General features: G+C 40.0%; 1 protein-coding gene across 1 annotated transcript in view; it reads left to right on the top strand.

Moving 5' to 3' along the window:
* TENM4 (teneurin transmembrane protein 4) overlaps positions 1-19,423 on the top strand; it is a 2,883,939-nt gene that overhangs the window by 1,579,053 nt on the left and 1,285,463 nt on the right.

Below are 19,423 nucleotides of genomic sequence, written 5' to 3'. Positions count from 1 at the left end.
AATAAACACATACATAAGGTATTAGTAGTGGCAAGTGTGAAGAAAAATAAGTTCTACCACATTCCATTGGTCAAGTAAGTTACTGAGGCCAGAAAATTTAGTGGGAGGACAAATAAATAGAATTGGGCTTCACCTTTCAAAGAGAGAGGTAGCCAGAATGTACAGTCTTCTTTATCTACCACAGACACCTGTGGAGAATGTGAGCAAGGCAGCCACAGGGTCTAACGTTTTAAAAGGCTCACTGTGACCACTAAATACATAACAAATTGCGGAGTGGAGGGTGCAAAGGTGAAAGCTGGAAGATCAGTTGTCCACATTTCATCCTAATGTACTTCCACTTGTGGGGCTCTTGATCTCATTAGCAAAGTTATGGCAAAAAAAAATAATAATGAGAATGAAAGCACATGACTCGGGATTGCACATTGACCAATTTTTCATATGGGATACGATATGTGACGTAATTTCATTTACTTGTTTACCAAATAGGAGCAAGACCCTATCATACTCCAGCACGAGAGTCACTGTGATGGGCAGCCACACCCTCTGTTTTCAGGGAGCTTACCATCTAGCTGGGGAACAAGACATATAACATGTACATTTCAGCATACATTCCAAATGGGGTAGTGTTAGAATTTTGGTTTCTCAGTATTCATTGTAAAACGTTGACCTGATCATGCACTTATTTTCAAAATATGAAACTCTACTCCCCCTAATTTGTTTTTTATAATATAGAATATCTATTTCACAGATTATCATCATAGATTGCCATCTTGAAATTACTCCTACTGAAATTATAAAAGCCCAAATTATCAAACTGATGTTTTGTCTAAAGTGTGTGATATCTGTCCACTCCTAAAGGAATCATGTGGAGTGAATTGGACCACTAGAGGGCTATACTTCATGTTGACCATTATCTGCAGAGGCCCTCTCCTGAATTGACTTTAATTGTGCACCCATAACATTGCCAGTTAATGAAATTATTCATTTTTAAAATCCAGTTAAACATGGCACCTGAACCACAAGCCTTCCTCGATCTCCTCGGTGAAACTCCCACAGTAGACTGCTTTTACCTCTGTTTAATGAACTTAAACATGTATTTAATTCTTCCTTTTTATATAATTAATGGCAATCATTAGTGAAGTAAAGTAGTTTTAGAAATTTAACTTTTAAGCACCTACTTTGTGTCACGTACTAGGAAAGATAAGGTTCCTACATTTCCCTTAATGTTGACAGAAATTCTTTAGAGATAGTTAATATTGCATCCATTTATAGAAAAAGAAACTGAGGTTCAGAGTTTAAATGATTTTTATCTAGATTTACATACTTAATAGTGTCTTGTAAGATGCAGGCCTCAACCTTAATTCAGTTTGGATGTTACAGCGTTTTGAATAGTGTCCTCCCAAAATTCATGTCCACTTGGGACCTTACAATGGGACCTTATTTGAAAATAATGATTTTGAAGATAAAATAAAGGTTGAGGGGCACCTGGGTGGCTCAGTCGGTTAAGCATCTGACTTCGGCTCAGGTCATGATCTCACGGTTTGTGAGTTCGAGCCCCATGTCAGGCTCTGTGTTGACAGCTTGGCCCTGGAGCCTGCTTCAGATTCTGTGTCACCCTCTCTCTCTGCCCCTCCCCTGCTCACGCTCTGTCTTTCCTGTTTCTCTCAAAAATAAATAAACTTTAAAAACAATAATAAAATAAAATAAAAAAGGTTGAGATGAGGTCATACTGGATTAAGGTGGGCTTGAAATCCAATGAGAATAAGAGTCAGAAAGATAACTCAGAAAGACACAAAGGGAAGAAGGCCATGTAAAGACAGAGGCAGAGACTGGAGCTATGCTGTCATAAGCCAAAAACCACTAGGAACTACCAGAAGCTGGAAGGGATAAGGAAGGTGTTTCTCTTGGAGCCTCCAGAGGAATTGTTGCCAGGCTGACAACTTGGTTTTTTATTTTTTGGCCTGGAGAACTCAGAGGACAAATGGCTGTTGTTTCAAACCACCCAGCTTGTGCAACTTTGTTATGGCAGCTCTAAAGTCCATACTCTTTTCCTTAAACCTCTTTCTATTCCATGATTGTACCATTGTTTGTCCTAGGATATAAGGGTGATCTTTTAACTTTCACTTTGGACTTTCAAAAATGCCACACACACAGACACCACCCCCCTGGCCCCCGCCAACTTCCTCCTGAAAAGAGGTAAGCGTAATAGAGGGAAATATTTCAGGATGATTCTGGTCGCAAGTTGAAGACATTCCACTTAAACTAGAATATCTAGGAGGGGGAATTTATTGACTCCTATCACCAAATGGAAGAAAAACAGGGAGTTAGGGGGGCCCCTAATATGACAGGAACCAGGGTCTGGAGCTCCAAGAAGTTTCTCTCTCCATCTCCCCTCCCTCCTTTCCTTTCTAGCTGAACTTCATCTCAGCCAGTGGAGAGGCAAAAAATATCTGTTGCTCCCATCTTGCCAAGTTAGACACCATGTAGAAAGAGATTTTTTCCCTTATTTCCAACTTAAAATTTCCTTGGGAAGGTTTGTGATTGGCCCAAATTGGATCACATGCTCACACTCATGTCAAGGAGGCAGAGCTCTGAGATCTACTCTTCCCACTAGGACTATGCAGTAATAGCAGACACAAGGAGCGTTTTTTTTTTTTTCCCCAAGAAGTATGATGTTATCATCCTGAGGAAGGTATAGACATAGATATTGGTGTAGATCATTTCTATGTAAATTATACTCAGCTAGATTCTTGGATAAGATTTTGCTTGGAAAAGGCCAAAAAGAGTGAAGCCAAACTATAGACTTAGTGACTATATGTTTCCAAGCCACTCAATATGAGTGTCAATAAAGATGTTAGAATCTAATATGAGACTTTTTTTCAAAAGGGCCAGTGGCTGGCAAGAACTCTTTTGAATAGATGTGGATATGCAAGCAGTAGAACTTTCATTATCCAGGTATCACTGAGACTTACACGGAAGAGCTGTTCCAATAAATAACAATGACCTGATATTTTTTTCCCCAAATATTGCAGATTGCAGTATCTTCAGAGCTAACTTCCTCTCTGGTTGCGAAGAAAGCTCTGAACACAACAAAAGAGAGACAAGAAGGGGCTAGTGTGAGGATAAACTGTTTCCCTGCTATGCCTGCTCCTCCATGGGACAGGGCAGGCTGGCCGGGCTGGCAATAGAATTGCAGGGCCACTTAACAGCAATAGAATTGCAGGGCCACTTTCCCTGGAGGGCCATCCAAGTCTTCCTTTTGCCAAGTTGAAGACAAATCTCCAAACATTTACTTCTCAGGTGGAGTCGGTCATCCTTTAAGAAGATAGGTTGTGTCCAGAATCAAATCGGCTTTAGATGGGTCCTCTCTCCAGCATGCAAATATAGGTGCCCCAAACTGAAAAGAAGCAGCCCGGGATGACACTATCTTGGAGCAGAAGGGACATCAGGCCAGCTCACATGTCACTTCCCCAGGGAAGCTTTCCTTTGCAATACCCCTATTTTAATTAACCTCAAAACACAACGGTGTGCATTCACATTTGTTCCTAGCCATTGGTCTGAGAGTCTTCAGGTTAGGGATCTGCCTTCCTCTCTTCATGTTTATGTCCCCAGGGTTCAGCACTGGTCTCTGTGTACAATGGTGGCTCAACACATTCATTTCAGTACAAAGCTATAAGAGGCAAGGAACGGAGGGGAGATGAAGAGAGGAAGTTAATTTTTCTTTTTCTCACTAGAAAAGGAAAATAAAATGAGCAAAGAGGATTAACAGGAAGTGATTGTGTATCTCATTGCAGATACTTTGATAGGCAGTTTGCATTCTTTGTTTTATTTTTTCATCCCCAAAGTGCCTCTGTTTCCTGAATTCTTTCTGTAATAAGACAGGGTATTAATATGTAATCCACTGAGGAATGTACTATTATCTCCACTTTGCATATGAGAAAACTTAGGCCCAGAGAAGTTAAGAAAATAAGCCAAGGTCATATAATAAATACTGTTTTTTCTCTGTCTCAGTCCACTAAAGATTTGAGACGAATGATAAGACTAAATACAATGTCACTGAAACATTGACCAATACCGAGACCAGGGAGGTAGCCTTTTAGTTAAAACTAGGCTTGGGTTCCATGCCCAGCTCTGACAGCCTCTGAAGGCCCTTCTCTTTACCAGCACACTGAGAACAGTGTAAACAAGTGGGTCCTACATTGGGGAGGGCAACGTGACAGAAGGGGAGCATAAAAAGAGGCTCTTTGGAATATAAAATTCACCATGTGTTTTCCTTGTATTGTTGATACCTACTTGGATGTTTGAATGATTTTCAATACCTGAGGACTTAGATTGTATTCATATGTGGATGAATTTTCACATTGAGGAATGTTACAGCATCAGTCTAACAGCAGAAACCCCACTCTGAGCCCCCTCCCAGTTCTTGGCTATGGAAAGGCGATCAACCATTCCATACTGGTTGCATGATTACTGCTGGAACTGGATAAATGGCTCAGAGACTAGTATCTCTTGGCTTCTATGAGGTGGTCTCAGGGTTGCTGCTTTCTCTCCTGAATGTCATTGACAAGTCCAGGGAGGCACCGCCAGAATGAAGTCCTTTAGATGGTGGTTTTCATTTATAGGAATACTGGCTTTAGAGGGAATACTTGGAAAAAAATTATGTATGTATATATATGCACATGTGTAAATATGCGTATGTCCATATATATACATATACACACATATAACATTTCTGTAGCTCAGGTCCTTCTTTAACCACCTGCTGTGGGCCACACCACAGCTTGGCATCACTGAAGGCTCCTCCACCTCAAAGGCCTAACGTTCCCCATAATTTACTTCTTTCATAGCCGCCTCTCCATCCGGCTCTGACTCCACACTGCACCCCGCCCCCCCACATACAGACACCGTATACATTCCTACTGTAAGAGTTATCGACTCTATATCCAATTCTAAATTTACTCCCTCGATTAATGCTGGAAGACTCTGAAAAATTTCTGAAAAGCTGATTTCTAACCATACTATATAACTTCTTATGTTTTGCTTTTGACATTTCACTGAGATAGATAGTGGGTGGTTGCCTCATTTATAACTATCTCATCCACTTATTTTTATACACATTTCCACAGGCTCTTCATTTCACAGAATAAAGGGATTATTGTGGTAAGGATGATAATACTAGTGATCATAACAAATAAAAATATAAAAGTTATTGAACTACTCTGTGCCAGGCACTGCACTACGTGCTTTTAGTATTTTATGTCACTCAATCCTCCTGAAATTTGTGAAGCAGTAATTACTATTTTCATTTTTTAAAGTTTATTTATTTATTTTGAGAGAGAGAGAGAGAGAGAGAGCATGAGCAGGGAAGGGGCAGAGGGAGAGAGAGGATCCCAAGTAGGATCCATGCTGTCAGCACACAGCCTAATGCGGGACTCCATCTCCTGACCATGAGATCATGACCTGAGCTGAAATCAAGAGTTGGATGCTTAACCAACTGAGCCACAAAGGCACCCCCTATTTTCATTTTAAGGGCAGAATCTGAGGTTCTCCAAGGTTAAGTCACTTGCCTATGTTGTCTTTGTCTTAAGGATGATGAGCTGGGTTTAAATTTGTGTGATCTAATTCTGGATGTCGTATCATTTCAGCATTCTCACACCGTGTCTTAGGTTCCATACATTTCATGGAACTTCCTACTTAGAAGCAAGAAATAGAGCAAAATCCTCACTACTTCCCATTTCTTACAGGCATCAAACCACTAGAACAAAATGATGAACTTGATTGAGGTCAGGACCTCGTCTTGGGCACTGAACACTTATGTGGTGATAGAGGATATGGTGGTGAACAAAATGTCCCTGTTCTTGCCATCATAAGACTTACTCTTTAAGAGTGGGGAAGGGCACCTTGGTGGCTCAGCTGGTTGAGCGTCTGACTTGGGCTCAGGTCATGATCTCATGGTTCGTGAGTTCAAGCCCCACATTGGGCTCTCTGCTCTCAGCACAGAGCCTGCTTCAGATCCTCTGTCCCCTTCTCCCTCTGCCCCTCCCCCACCACTTGTGCTCGTATCTCTCTTAAAAATAAATAAACATTAAAATAAATAGATAAATAAATATAAAGAAAAGAGTGGGGGAAACACATTAATCAATAAATGACAAGAATTCCATTGCAAAGAGGAACATGTACTCTATGGCTGTGACAGGGATCCTGACTAGCTGGAAAGATTGGGAAGTAAATGGGCTAGGGAAAAATGAGTGCTCAAACATAAGGAATGACAGGTGAAGCCACAACTTGGTGGTTTTAAGAACCAAAGCAAGACCACTGTGGCTGTAGTTCAGCAAGTAACTCAGAGTGTCTCGAGATGGGCACAGAGATGACCAGGGACTAACTTATGTGGGGCCTCCACATTGTAGTCCTGATTCCAAGAACACTGAGAAGCCATGGCAGAGTCTTAAGCAAGAGAGGGACATGACCCCTCCCTAGCTGGATGACAGATGAGGCATAGGAGTTTGGCAAAGTGGAAGCAGGGAGACAAGGTACGAGGGTGTTACCATTGTCAAGGTAGGGTGACAGAGACTCTGGCTAATGCGATGGTAAGGAGGGTACCCAGAATCCATCTTGTTGACCCTTGTGTTCCCAGCACTTATTATTGGTAGCATGCTCAGGAAATGTTCGATAAGTGAATGAATGGACTAATGATGCATTTTAAGCTCTCAGCCTGTCAGCTCTCATTTTATCATGTATCTTTGTAATTAGGTTGGGTGACTGTATCAAATCAGCTATCCTTTTTATTACTGTTATTACTACTTTTATGATTGAATACTTGTTAACTGTTTATTTTATGTGAAGAACTTGCCATGTGTCCAATAAGCATGGTACCTGTATTATTTGGTTTAATCATCCAATAGCCCTATGTTTTAAGGCATCTGATTCCCATTTTATACATGAGGAAATCATAACTAAGGAGAGGTTAAGAAGAACGATTTAAATTTATTTAGTCAATGATATCAATCAATAAATGAATGCATACTTTAATTCAAAGAGGGTTTAATTTTAAGGTGACTTATTGTAAAAATATAGATAAAATATAAGAGGACCACAAAGGACAGTGTAGAAGCCTAGGTGTAGCAGAAGGAAAGCTGATACCTAGTTTTGAAAGGATTAGTGGGGGGTGGGGAAGAGGTTACTGGAGCCTTAAATAAGCGAGGCACATAGAGTAGCCTATCTTGAAAAGTACAGTGACCCTTAATTAAGGCACACAGATGGTCCTAGAGGTGCTTCCAGGGAGAGCAACAGAAAAGTAAACACTCTGACCTCACCTTCTTCCCTCCCACTATTCTCTCCCCTTGGGGTTCCCCATTGGCTGAGTCCAATGGAAGCTAGAAGGCACAAGAGCCCTATTAATATAGAACATACAAGAGAGCTTCCTAGGACAGCACCAGGGTTAGAAAGGATATAATTGAGAAGAAAACAGAAGATATCAGACATGTAAACCAGTATTTATTGAGAGCCTATGGTAATGGTAAATTTTATATATAATTTGGCTAGGCTATGTTGCCCAGATGTTTGGTCAAACTCCAGTCTACATATTGCTGTGAAGGTATTTTTTAGATGATGGGAACATTTAATTTGTAGGCTTTGAGTAAAACAGATCAAAATCCATAAAATGGGGGGCCACATTTAATCAGTTGAAGGTTCTAAGAGAAAAGTACTTCTCTGGAGAAAGAAGGAATTCTTCCTCCAGACTACCTTCAGGATCAAGATTGCAATATCAGCTCTTCCTGGGTTTCTAGCTTGCCAGCCTACCCTGCTGATTTTGGACTTTCTAGCCACAACAGTCACACAAACCACTCTTAATCTCTCTCCCCTTTGCTCCCTTCCTCCTTTCCTCTTTCCCTCTTTGTCTTCCACCTTCTCTCTCCCCCTATACAAAGAGAGAGATGGATTTTCTTTCTCTGGAGAACACTGACCAATAGCCTACCATACATTAAGCATGATGCTAGGCCTTGGTGATATAAGCACAAATCTTCCCAGCCCCTGTCCTTAAGAAACTCTCTTTCTGGTACTTGATAAATCATATGACAAGAGTAATATAGGATGCTTTATGGGCAGAAAGAGGGACCTCCTTACGCACTCATGGCAGGGATGGGGAAGAAGGCATAGGGAGGTGAAGAACGGATTCCTGGTGTTAACTCTCTGAAACACACAGTTAATAGGTGGAGCCCAGATACTCACCTTGATGGTCTAATTCTAAAACCCAGACTATTTGGATGGTTGTGATTGTGCCCTTCTCTACCATCCCGACTTCATCTTCAGCGGTCTGGGCTAGCTGTTGCTGTCCACAAACCACGTGTATCTCTGCCACATTTGCGGGAATAATGATTTTCAAATGGAGGTACACATTTATGCATCTGACTTAAGAGAAGATCACATCTATTTTTATGAACAATGAGATTCCCCCATACCCCATTAGTAGAAACACACATGTTGTTGGGAATGAGAAGAAAAAGCCTCCAAATTAGTGCAGGGCACCTGGGTTCAGATCCTAACTGTGCTGCTTCCCAGCTTTGTAATTGTGGGCAAGCCAATTAACCTCCCTTATTCCTATCAAAGGCTGTTGTGAAGAAGGAGGAATACTTTGTAAACTTTAAAGTTCCTTACATGAAGAAATAAAAACTAATATTGAAGATTTTTTCCCCCTCTTTTACTTGAAATTCCTAAAAGGCCCTCATTTTAATATCTCAGTTCCTTTCACTTTACCATAAAACTACCCGAGCCCCAAATATTGATCATTTGATTCTTTGAGGCCCAGGATTTGTTTATAATCAGCAGCCTGGAAGTGAAAATTTCGCTGTGACTTTTCTGCAGTGCTTTTGTTTGGACAGGTTTGTCAGTTAACCTGCATTTAGCCACACACTTATGGGTAATTTCCAACAAAGACAAAAATAACTTCTCGTATCGTATTGGGTGGTCTGGTTTGAGGAGAAAGGCAAAGGGCTAAATCACTATTGGAATCCGAGCTCTGGTCCCCGCTGTCCCCACGCTGCCTCCTCTTAGCTAGGATTGAGTTGCCTCACAGAGAGGCAAGTTTATGAGGCCAGGCTGGGCACCAGCAGCCCCTGTACCTCGAATTATTTCTCACCTATAGGACACCTGGGTGGCTCAGTCGATTAAGCCTCTGACTCTTGGTTTTGGCTCAGGTCATAATCTCATAGTTCATGAGTTTGAGCCCCATGTCGGGTTCTGCATTGACAGTGAAGAGCCTGCTTGGGATTTTCTCTCATTCTCTCTCTCTCTCTCTCAAAAAAAAAAAAAAAAACAAAAAACAAAAAAAAACAAAAACAAAAAAAAACTTAAAAGTAATTAATTATTTCTCACCTTTCTCACCTACTTGTCTCCCAGGGTGACTGTTTCAGGCTATATTTCCTTATTAAGACCCATCTTGCTTGACCCAAGACAAACACGCAGGCTTTGGCCCTTATGCTGGTTTTGCTCAAATTTGTCATCATTTTAGTGTATTTTCTTTGTGCTTGACCACATCTGACTCCATTTCTGTCCTGTTTCACTGTCCCGGCCCTGGCCCCGTAGCTCAGGCTTCACACTTTGATTTCAGCCGTGATTACCTCTCTGAAGTTGTGTGCTAACAACACAACACTGAACATGTGACCTGGTACATCTAAACCACCCTGAGACTCCGTTTCTTTCCCACGGTGGAAGTAAGGTCTTTCCGTCTCTGAATCTGTGAGTTTATTCTTGCAATCATCCTCCACGGTTGTTCTCTTAGTATATGGGGAACAGGGAGCTGGTACTGACCTCCACTGACAAGAATGCTCTCCACCTTGTGCCCTGTACCTGTCGTCATGGAGTAGAACTCTATCTCTGACTCAACAGCAGAAATACCCCATTTGTAACTGTGCCAAACTAATGCGTATTAGTTTATCTCATTTGAATGAGGTACTTGTTTGTTTTCGAACCAGGAAGGCAAAACGTGGGTAATAAAAAAGCCCCAGCTACCGCCGTTTTACATTTTTTACTGTATCCTCTGCCTGCAAAGTCAAAAGTGCATTAAAAAGTAATATTGTGCTGAGCTCAGACATATGCAAACGTCTCTAGATATCTTGTCTCAATAAAGTTTATAGAATGCATTCCCAAAGGTCTGACAACAAAACAGAATAAATCGCAAGGCTCATAAAAATATAATGCATGCTTTTTTTTTTTTTTTTTTTTTTTTTTTTTTTTGCTTACATAAACACTGGCAGATGCGATGAGAAAAGAAGTGTCTGGGCTTAAGAGGAGGCCCCTTCTCATAACAGCCCTTTTTATCATTAGCCACCAACACAGAATGAATTAGCTCTGAAAGCCACACATACATGGAAACATAAGGAAAGAGGAAGGGTTTGAATACATTGCAAATGGTTTAGAATCTTCCAGGCATCCTTTGCTTCATTCATGAAATTACCTGGTCAATTTCTTTACTTAACCTTTTAAACAAATTTTATTGACTACCTGCTATGCCAAACCTGATGGCAGGCACTCTGAATACAGAAGAACACCATACAGGGTTGCCTAGGCACTTGGTTGGTTAAGCCTCTGACACTTGATTTCAGCTCAGGTCCTGTTCCCAGGGTTGTGGGATTGAGCCCCATGTCAGGCTTCATGCTGACAGTGAGGAGCCTGCTTGGGATTCTCTCCCACTCACTCTTCCCCTCCCCCACTCATACTCTTTCTCTCTGTCAAAATAAGTAAGTAAACTTAAAAAAAAAGAAAACCATACAGATGGTGTCCTCAAGAAATTCACAACCTTGTAATAAAGAAGCATGTGCAGAAAAACAAACCACAATTAAGTGCTATAATAAAAAGAGCATTTCTTCAGGTTTCCCATACATTGATCAGTTGTGCATATTTGGCTAATGCCAAAAGAATTACACCCAATTTGATGAGCCAAATTTTATTATTGTGTGTAAGAATAGAAGTCTAACATGTTTGAGACATGATTGCCAACATTTATTAAACACTTGCAATGTGCCAAGCTCTTTTCAAAGTGATTTATAGTATGGACTTCAGAGCAACCCTAAAGATTGGGCACTGTTATCTTTTCCAGGTTCACAGGTGAGGAAACTGAGGCTGAGGGAAGTAAAATGACTGGCCCAAATTCACATGGCTTCTAAGTGGCAGAGCTAGAATTTGAACCTTGATAATTCAGCCCCAGAAACTGCACTATTGGCCACTACACTGCACCATTTCTCAGGCATTTCTCAGGATGCAACATCCTGAGTTTATGGATAATATATCCCCTTGTCTTCCTCAGTCTCTTGCCTGATAAAGGATAGAGCCAGGGTTTGATATGGCAACTGTAATCGTAGAGGATATTGCCATCTTCTATACCGAACCTCTCCAAGATGGCAGGGGGTGGGGAGCCTATTCATTCACTTAACCTGCATCCTTTTCCTTAGCAGGTTGGCTCTCAGACAGAACTCACACTGAGGCAGAAATGTCATATGGCTTTATTATGTTAGCAATTTCACATCATGTTGTATCAGGATCTCCCTGTATTAATATTGCTTTTCTTTGAAAGATCACATTACTGCTTGTTTCCATCAAATAAAACTCTGAGTTTCCTGTAAGCACAGCTCCTGGGTTAATTGCAGTCTTGCATGAGCATGGCAGCATCCTTGCTGAAAGAATGCATGTGCAGGAAGCCCTAGAATGGATTTCCCATAGGTCGGCAGCACTTATAGGATCATAGATACAAATTGAAAGAACAACAAAAATAGAGATAAAGGAGCATTTGTCAATTCTTCTATCCAGTGAGAGGGACTTATTATGTGGTGGGTAACTATACGATACCAGGTATAAGCTTTTTACCTGCATTTCCTTATTTAATGCTGAGAAATACTTCAAAGGGTCCATAAAGTATGCCCATTTGATAAAGAAATGTATCGACTAATATCAAGAAAAGTTGAGAGATTTGCCGACTTCCACACAGCTACTAGATCCAAGGCCTGCACTCTATCTACGACACTCTGTAATTCAGATCCACTCTAGCCCAGCCTAATTTCTTAATATATACTCCAGATCACAAGGACTGCAGCAGGCACGAAGCCATCACCATTTAATGTAGGCATCAGCACCCCGCCATGATGAGCGGTGGGCAGAAGCTATAGATGGAGATGTTCTGATATGGCTCAGCCTAAGAAACAATGATGTGTGCGAGTGAAGGTAGGATTGACTCTTCCCCTCCAAACATACTGCAGTCAGACAAAAGAATTGAATATCAAACGCTAATCCATTTGGTGTGCAACTCAGTTTGTTTAATAAGGTGTGTTTAAGTCCCAATCCTCCCGTGGACTTCTCACAGAGCTGTGTGGGACCAGGGGGAAGATGCCTGCGGGGAAAATAAACACCAGCGCTTTACAGCCCTTACCACATGGAATCCTGCACCAAGGCCTGCTCCAGAGAATACCTCTGATAAGCCAGTAAACTGACACCTTTCATTAGGGGTTGTTGTAATTTTATGCCGTTAATATGAATTTTATGTGTCAAGTAGATCTAAACAGGTAAAAGGAGAGTTAAACAAAGGCAAAAGTGATAAGGTAAATTCTTTCGATTCGTGGAAATAAATTTATAATATTGTCCAGGTCCATATAAAACGAGAAAAGAAAAGGAAGGAAATCGCATGTTTTAGGTCTACTTTGGATTATGTCCCATCTCAATCCAGAAGCCACATGTTTCTACAAGATGCTAGAAGGTTTGACTAGAGCTCACAGACATACGACTGCCATTATCATAAGTAATGGAATCATTACAATGGCAGGCAGTGTGGGTTTTCATGGGAATTTTATTTGCATATTATTTGTAATTCCCAGACTCCTGCAGGTATTTAAAGTTAAATTATAGGGTAGTTGTGAATGTCTCAACAGGCTGGTGGGGGCTGTCTTACCTGTGTGCCAGATAAGACACCTTGACATAATTTAGTTTTTAGGGATCCCATAATCCATTCTAGAAAGTCATACGCACACAGGGTTTGACTGTATATAGACACATTGGCAAATATTCCTAAATACAGAGGCACAGGCAGATAAAGGACTATTGGAAAGAAGTTTCGTTAAAGAGAAGGAGAAGGGGAGAGAATTTGAGTAGTGTAGGACAGCAGGACAAAGCTTGGGCTTTGACTTTAGGCAACCTAAGCTCAGATGCTGGCGACAACTGTTCTCAGTTTCATTGGCCCAGATATTTAGAGTTGATAAGCCTTTGTTTTACTGTCTTAAAAAGTATATTTGTCTCATAAGTGTATTTTGCAGTGAAATTTATAATACAATAGGCTTAGGAAGAATTCAAGAAATGTATATTCAATTCCTTTCTCGATATATGTAATTTAGTTTGTTTCTAAAAAATATATTTGTAGATACTTTTAAAGTCATTTATTAAAAAAGAAACCGAGAATTCTAAAAACATTTGGCCAGCTTGCCCAAGGCTGGGATAATATAGACTCATATTTTTACACAGGACCATTTCTCAATGGGCAGAGTGCTCTAGACAAGTCATTTTTGTGTAACTCTTCTCTGTAGAAATGTTTGACTCACTCCAAAGCAACATGCCCACACAATTCAAACAGTTCAAACTGCAAAAATCCCACTCAGTTAATAATGCCCTGTTAGAAACATGTGCTTATCTAATTTTATCAGCATCCCAAGTGAGTTATTCTCCCCGTTGCACGGTTAAGAAAACTAAGGTTATATTGCATATTATACAGCAGAACCAGGATGAGAATCTGGATCTTCCCACTTCTTAGACTACCACATTCTATGAGACCATTTGGGGTTTAAATCCTAGTGGAGTTATTTTCCAACCATGATACTTTTCATTTTTTATAGCCCTTAACTGTATTCAATGCTTGGTCTGTTATATGGATCAATGCACTTTCATTAGACCCTTTATTGGGGTAGGGATAGAGAGTAAAGAAAGACAATCACATAATAAAGTGTGTCAAGTCAAGGGGAAGAACTCTTCTGTGCTGAGTATAATTCCTTAACTTTAAACAAGTCCCGGGACTTTCTTAGACCTTAAAATTTTGAACCCTTCTACTGGACTGAGGATGTAGGCAGAAATCACTATACTTTTCAGAGCCTCTGTTTTATTCATTAGCATAGTAGATCATAGTGGTTTTTGAAAGTTATTCTCAAAAGCAAAATAAGTATCTGGCATATAGTAAATGCTCAATTAATGATAATTGTTACTAGTGACAGAAGCAATAGAGATACCTTCCTTTTCCTCTTCCTCAGGTAATTGTGAAGATGAAACCCACTAGTAATAATCAGGAGGGTTGCAAAAATGTTAAATATCTACCACAATGCAATTTATTCTGCCACTGTATTTTTTAACATCTCCTCTCAATAGCTGAGTAAGTTCCTTCCTTTCTTCAGCCTACAACTTATGGTTGGCACAAATCTCCAGAAAACAAAGATGGATGGTAAGGAATCTTAAGACAATTTTTTTAAAAAAAATTTAATGCTTAGTTTTTATTTTTGAGAGAGAGACAGACAGAATGTGAGTGGGACAGGGACAGAGACAGAGGGAGATTCTGAATCTGAAGCAAGTTCCAGGCTCTGAGCTGTCAGCACAGGGGCTCTAACTCATGAACCTCAAGATCATGCCCTGAGCTGAAGTCAGACACTTAACTGACTGAGCCACCCAGGCACCCCAAGGCAGCATTTCTTACAGTGTGCTCTAGGAACACTAGTCCAGTCATATGTTCCATTAACATTAAGTGAAATAAAAAATATAAAACGTAAGCAGTCAAATAATTTACTGATACGCATATTAGCACCATCAAAACTACAAAATGAATTGTTTTGCAATAAAGAAACATTTACATGTGACTCATGCTGGGTTTTCCTACCACAAATAAACAAAACAAAGGGACCCAAGAAGATTCTGGGAGTGTTGGATACGCCCATTACCTTGATTATAAGTGATGGTCTCATGGAAATTTGCATATGTTCAAACTCATCCAAATGTCCACATTAGGTATGTTCAGTCCTTTGTGTATCAGTTATATCTCAGTAAAGTTGTTTTTAAAAAGGAAACATTTGGGGCACCTGACTGGCTCAGTCGGAAGAAAATGTGACTCTTGATCTCATGGTGGTGAGTTTGAGCACCGTATTGGGTGTAGAAAGTACTAAAAATAAAAAAAAGAAAGAATCATTTCAAAGTTCCTTTCCTTTAAAAATTTTTAAAAAATTAAACGAGAAACACTTAACATGAATTTAGCCAAGCCTTCATTTTTATGAAGCCCTAGAACCACCTGTGTGTAGAATAGTTGTTATATACCATGCTGGACTTGTGGCCCACCAACACCACACTGGTTTTGAGCAGATACTCAACCAAAGGCGAACATGTTGTTTCCCCAATTTTTTGTTTTATTAAAGTCAAGTCATAATGATTTTCTTAACTGGCCAGGAAACCAAGAATTTCCTTGGGTAGTCATTTTGCAGGCTGAAGGTATGACAGCACAGAAAATCTGTCTGTAAAGAATAAGGGGGACATGTGAGAGTCACTTGAGTGTGATACCTGTCATCCTCTTATCACCAGGATATCTCAGACATGACTGGCCAGGCCAGTATTCTCTCTTTGTTAATCACCAGTAAAGGGGGAGAGGAAGAACAGACAGGGAAAGAAGGAAGGGTGTTAAACTTTGGGGACTTCTATGAAACTTTAACAAAATCATGATATTTTTCTATTAGTCAAATTATTTGAATAGAATGTTTATATATTATAAAGCATGGGTGATTGCTTATGTATTTCCTCAGCATAAAACGATCTAGTTAACCTGTTCTGCCTCCTCCTGTTTAATGGAATATCCAACGGTGAAAGAGTTAAGAGAGGAGTGACCGCGGAGGAGAAGATGAGGTATTGATTTTGGTCCAGGGGAAATTAGCCTTCAGAGTAACTGAGAAGGAAAGCAACAATAACCTCAACTCTTTTAAAAGTTTTCCAAGTGTCCTTCTCCCCTACTGGCCATCCAATTCTGGTCTTACCTGCTGAATTAACCAAGTCCCAACTCTATAAGAGTGTCACATTGGACCAGCACTCCTGGGTTTGAGTCTCAAGTTTTCTGAATGGTGTGCATGCTGTAGAGATCTTCCAAAAATTATTATTAAAATGGAAACTTTAAGGATTTTTAAAAATCACTTTATTTGTTTTTAAATATAGTATCAAATAGTTACTGTAGAGCTTGGAAATATTTTAGCATTTTTCTTTAGACAGATAAGAGTTTAAATCCTATCTCTATCACTTGTTAATTATGAGACTATGGGAAAATTACTTTGGATTTCCTGCACTTTACTGTCCTCATCAGTTAATTGGGATAATACCTACCTTACAGTGTCGTTCTGAGGATTACAGACTAATTTATATAAAGTGTCCAGCCTCAGGTCTGTTATATAATAAGCCCTATAGATACCTGTTTCCCTATTTCTCCAGTTTCCTAAGCATTACTACCTCTTCCTCTTTTGTTGGCTATTAATGTCAGACAGCTCATTATCATGTCAAATAAGTACAAAATTTAGAAGATTTACCTTTCTATATATTCCCTGCAGTAACCCCAAGGAACATCCAGCCCATTACCTCCTTCCTTTTACTCCCCTCCCTCTCTTCTCCTCCTTCCTGTCTCTCTCCCCTTTCTTTATCTCTCTCTCCCTGCTCTCTGTCTCCCTCTCTTTTCCTCTGTCTTTCTCTCTCTCTCTCTTTCTCCATTCTTAACCAGGAAAGGGACTTGATTGGGCAAATAGTTTAGCAGAGAATTCTTACAAAGAAGAAGATGGTGACATAGTGTCCGAGGACTCCTGATGCTTATGATCAGTCTCACCTTTGTTTACTTCCTGTCTTTGTGAAACCATTCAGGGTTGCAGTTGCAGTGCTAACCCTAGACTTCCCAGGTCTCTGAAGCTCAGACAATCCTGATTTTAGCCCCCATTCCCTCTACATCTTCATTTCTAAAGTTTAAAGGAAACTATAGAAAAATATATGAGAATGGATAAAGATGTGATACACACACACACACACACACACACACACACACACACTGGAATATTACTCAGCAACCAAAAAGAATGAAATTTGCCATTTGTAACAATGTGAATGGAAATAGAGTGTATTATGCTAAGTGAAATAAGTCAGTCAGAGAAAGAAAACTATAATACGATTTCACTCATATGTGGAATTTAAGAAACAAAACAGATAAATATAGGGAAAGAGAAGAAAAAATGAGATTAAAACAGAGAGGGAGGAAACCATAAGAAACAGAGACTCTTGTTTTATAATAAATTGTCAAGTTAGCTAACATAAGAGTGTATACAGTGTATACAGTATAGTCTTGGCTTCAGGATTAGATTCCTGTGGTTCATCACTTACATGCAACACCCAGTACTCATCCCAACAAGTGCCCTCCTCAATGACCATCACCCATTCCCCGCCCCCAACCTCTCACCTCCACCAACTCTCAGTTTGTTCTCTGTATTTAAGAGTCTCTTATGATTTGCTTCCCTCTCTAGAAACAGAGACCCTTAAATACAGAGAACCAACTGAGGATTCCTGGAGGGGAATTGGGTGGAGGGATGGTCTAAATGGGTGATGGCATTAAAAAGGACACTTGTTGGGATGAGCACTGGGTGTTATATGTAAGTGATGAATCACTAAATTCTACTCCTGAAACCATTACTACACTATATGTTAACTAACTTGGATGAAAGAAAGGAAGAAGAAAGAAAGAAAGAAAGAAAGAAAGAAAGAAAGAAAGAAAGAAAGAAGGAAGTGGAGGAAGGAAGGAAGGAAGGAAGGAAGGAAGGAAGGAAGGAAGGAGGAAATCTGAGACTCGGTGATAGTGGGTGGCCCTTGGCTGTTTTCCATGCCAGATCTTAGATCTGTAGAAACTATAAAACTCATCTACAGAGGGAAAAGAAAAAAAAAACCAGTATGATCCCTGATGTCAGAATACAGGAATACATGTCACTACCTGGTAGACAACCAGCCTTGATTTCCATTTCTGCCTGAACTCTGGAAGTTGGGTTCCTGGCCATGTAAGAGGAAGCGCTTAGGGAGGCCAACCCATGGCCAACTAAATACTGGGAATTCATCTTCACATAGCAAACACAATAAACCCAATATAAAAGGCATCATTTTGGCAAAAGGACAATTTATTCCCATGTGTTTAAGTAAGAGTAGGTGGTATTGTTACTTTACATTTTGGCGGATTCGTTGTGAAAAAATTTGGCCCACACCACATCTGAAGAGCAGAGAATATGTCTAATAGTTGGACTAGGATCTATCCTTTGGTACTCGGCTACAGTTAGAAGAAAAGAATAAGCATTTAAGAGCCCATCTGTGACCCACTGGCAAATGCAATCTCTATCTAAGCCTTTTCTGTCTTCTCTGACGTCTTACAGTGTAATATCTTGTGCTTAAACACAACCCTAAATAAAAGGTAAATGTCAGTGGGTCTCACCATGAAAAATAAGAAATAGAGGGAAGAAAACTTACCACTCCTCAAATCTTATTAGTAAAAAAAAAAAACCTGTTATATACTGTATGTTTCCATGGAGGAGCCAACTCACATATTAACATATGATTTCTTTTTCTTGCCAAGAACTAGATGGAAGCATTCATTTGAGTAACAATACATTAATATTGCATTTTTAAAATAACACTGTGCAAGTGTGGATCCTTCCCCCAAACAGAAATAAGACAAGACAAAAATAACATTTATTCTAGTCCAACATGGCAGCTTCTTTTCTGCATTTAGGGGAAATGGGATATCTTAAAAGTCAGTAGATGATCTTAGAGTATGATTCTTCATTTAATCATACACAAAATCCCATTTTGGGCCTTTGCATCCACCTAATTTCGTTATACCTAACTCCCCAACCTTGCCTTTTATTCCCCATAATCCATATCACAAGGTTTTTGATAGGGTTTCTTGTATGAGAAAAAAGGGGACATTTGTAGGAAAAACAAGAGAGTCTAATTCTAGAGCAAAAGGTTTATGGACTAATTAGAAAGTGATAAAAGATGAACTAATGATAGCAACAGCAATAAGTGTCCATGAATTAAGCCACAGGGTTCAGAAAGGGGCCTCTGAATGATGACATTGACCTATAGATAAGAAGGGCAGCAGAGGCTTTTATGGCCATGTTCAGACTTCTGCCCCCCAGTGATGGGCCTAGTGCAATGCTGGGAAAGCATGCGGACACACATATGGTAACCGGGTAGAACTACATGGGGACAAGGGTCATATTGGGTACTTAAGACCATGCTGGTTTACATGGCACAACCCTTACTCTCTTGGCAGTGCTGGGTCTTATAGCAAATGAAATTGATCTAATGGACCTTTTCTTTTAGCATCTACATGACTCCAGTGAGTTGTGGGGCCACA

This window comes from Panthera pardus, unplaced genomic scaffold (assembly GCF_024362965.1).
Source record: "Panthera pardus isolate Hobbes unplaced genomic scaffold, ASM2436296v1 HiC_scaffold_12, whole genome shotgun sequence".
Taxonomy (NCBI): domain Eukaryota; kingdom Metazoa; phylum Chordata; class Mammalia; order Carnivora; family Felidae; genus Panthera; species Panthera pardus.
Note: the sequence above shows the minus strand (reverse complement) of the source record. Positions and strands in the feature narration are given on the sequence as shown.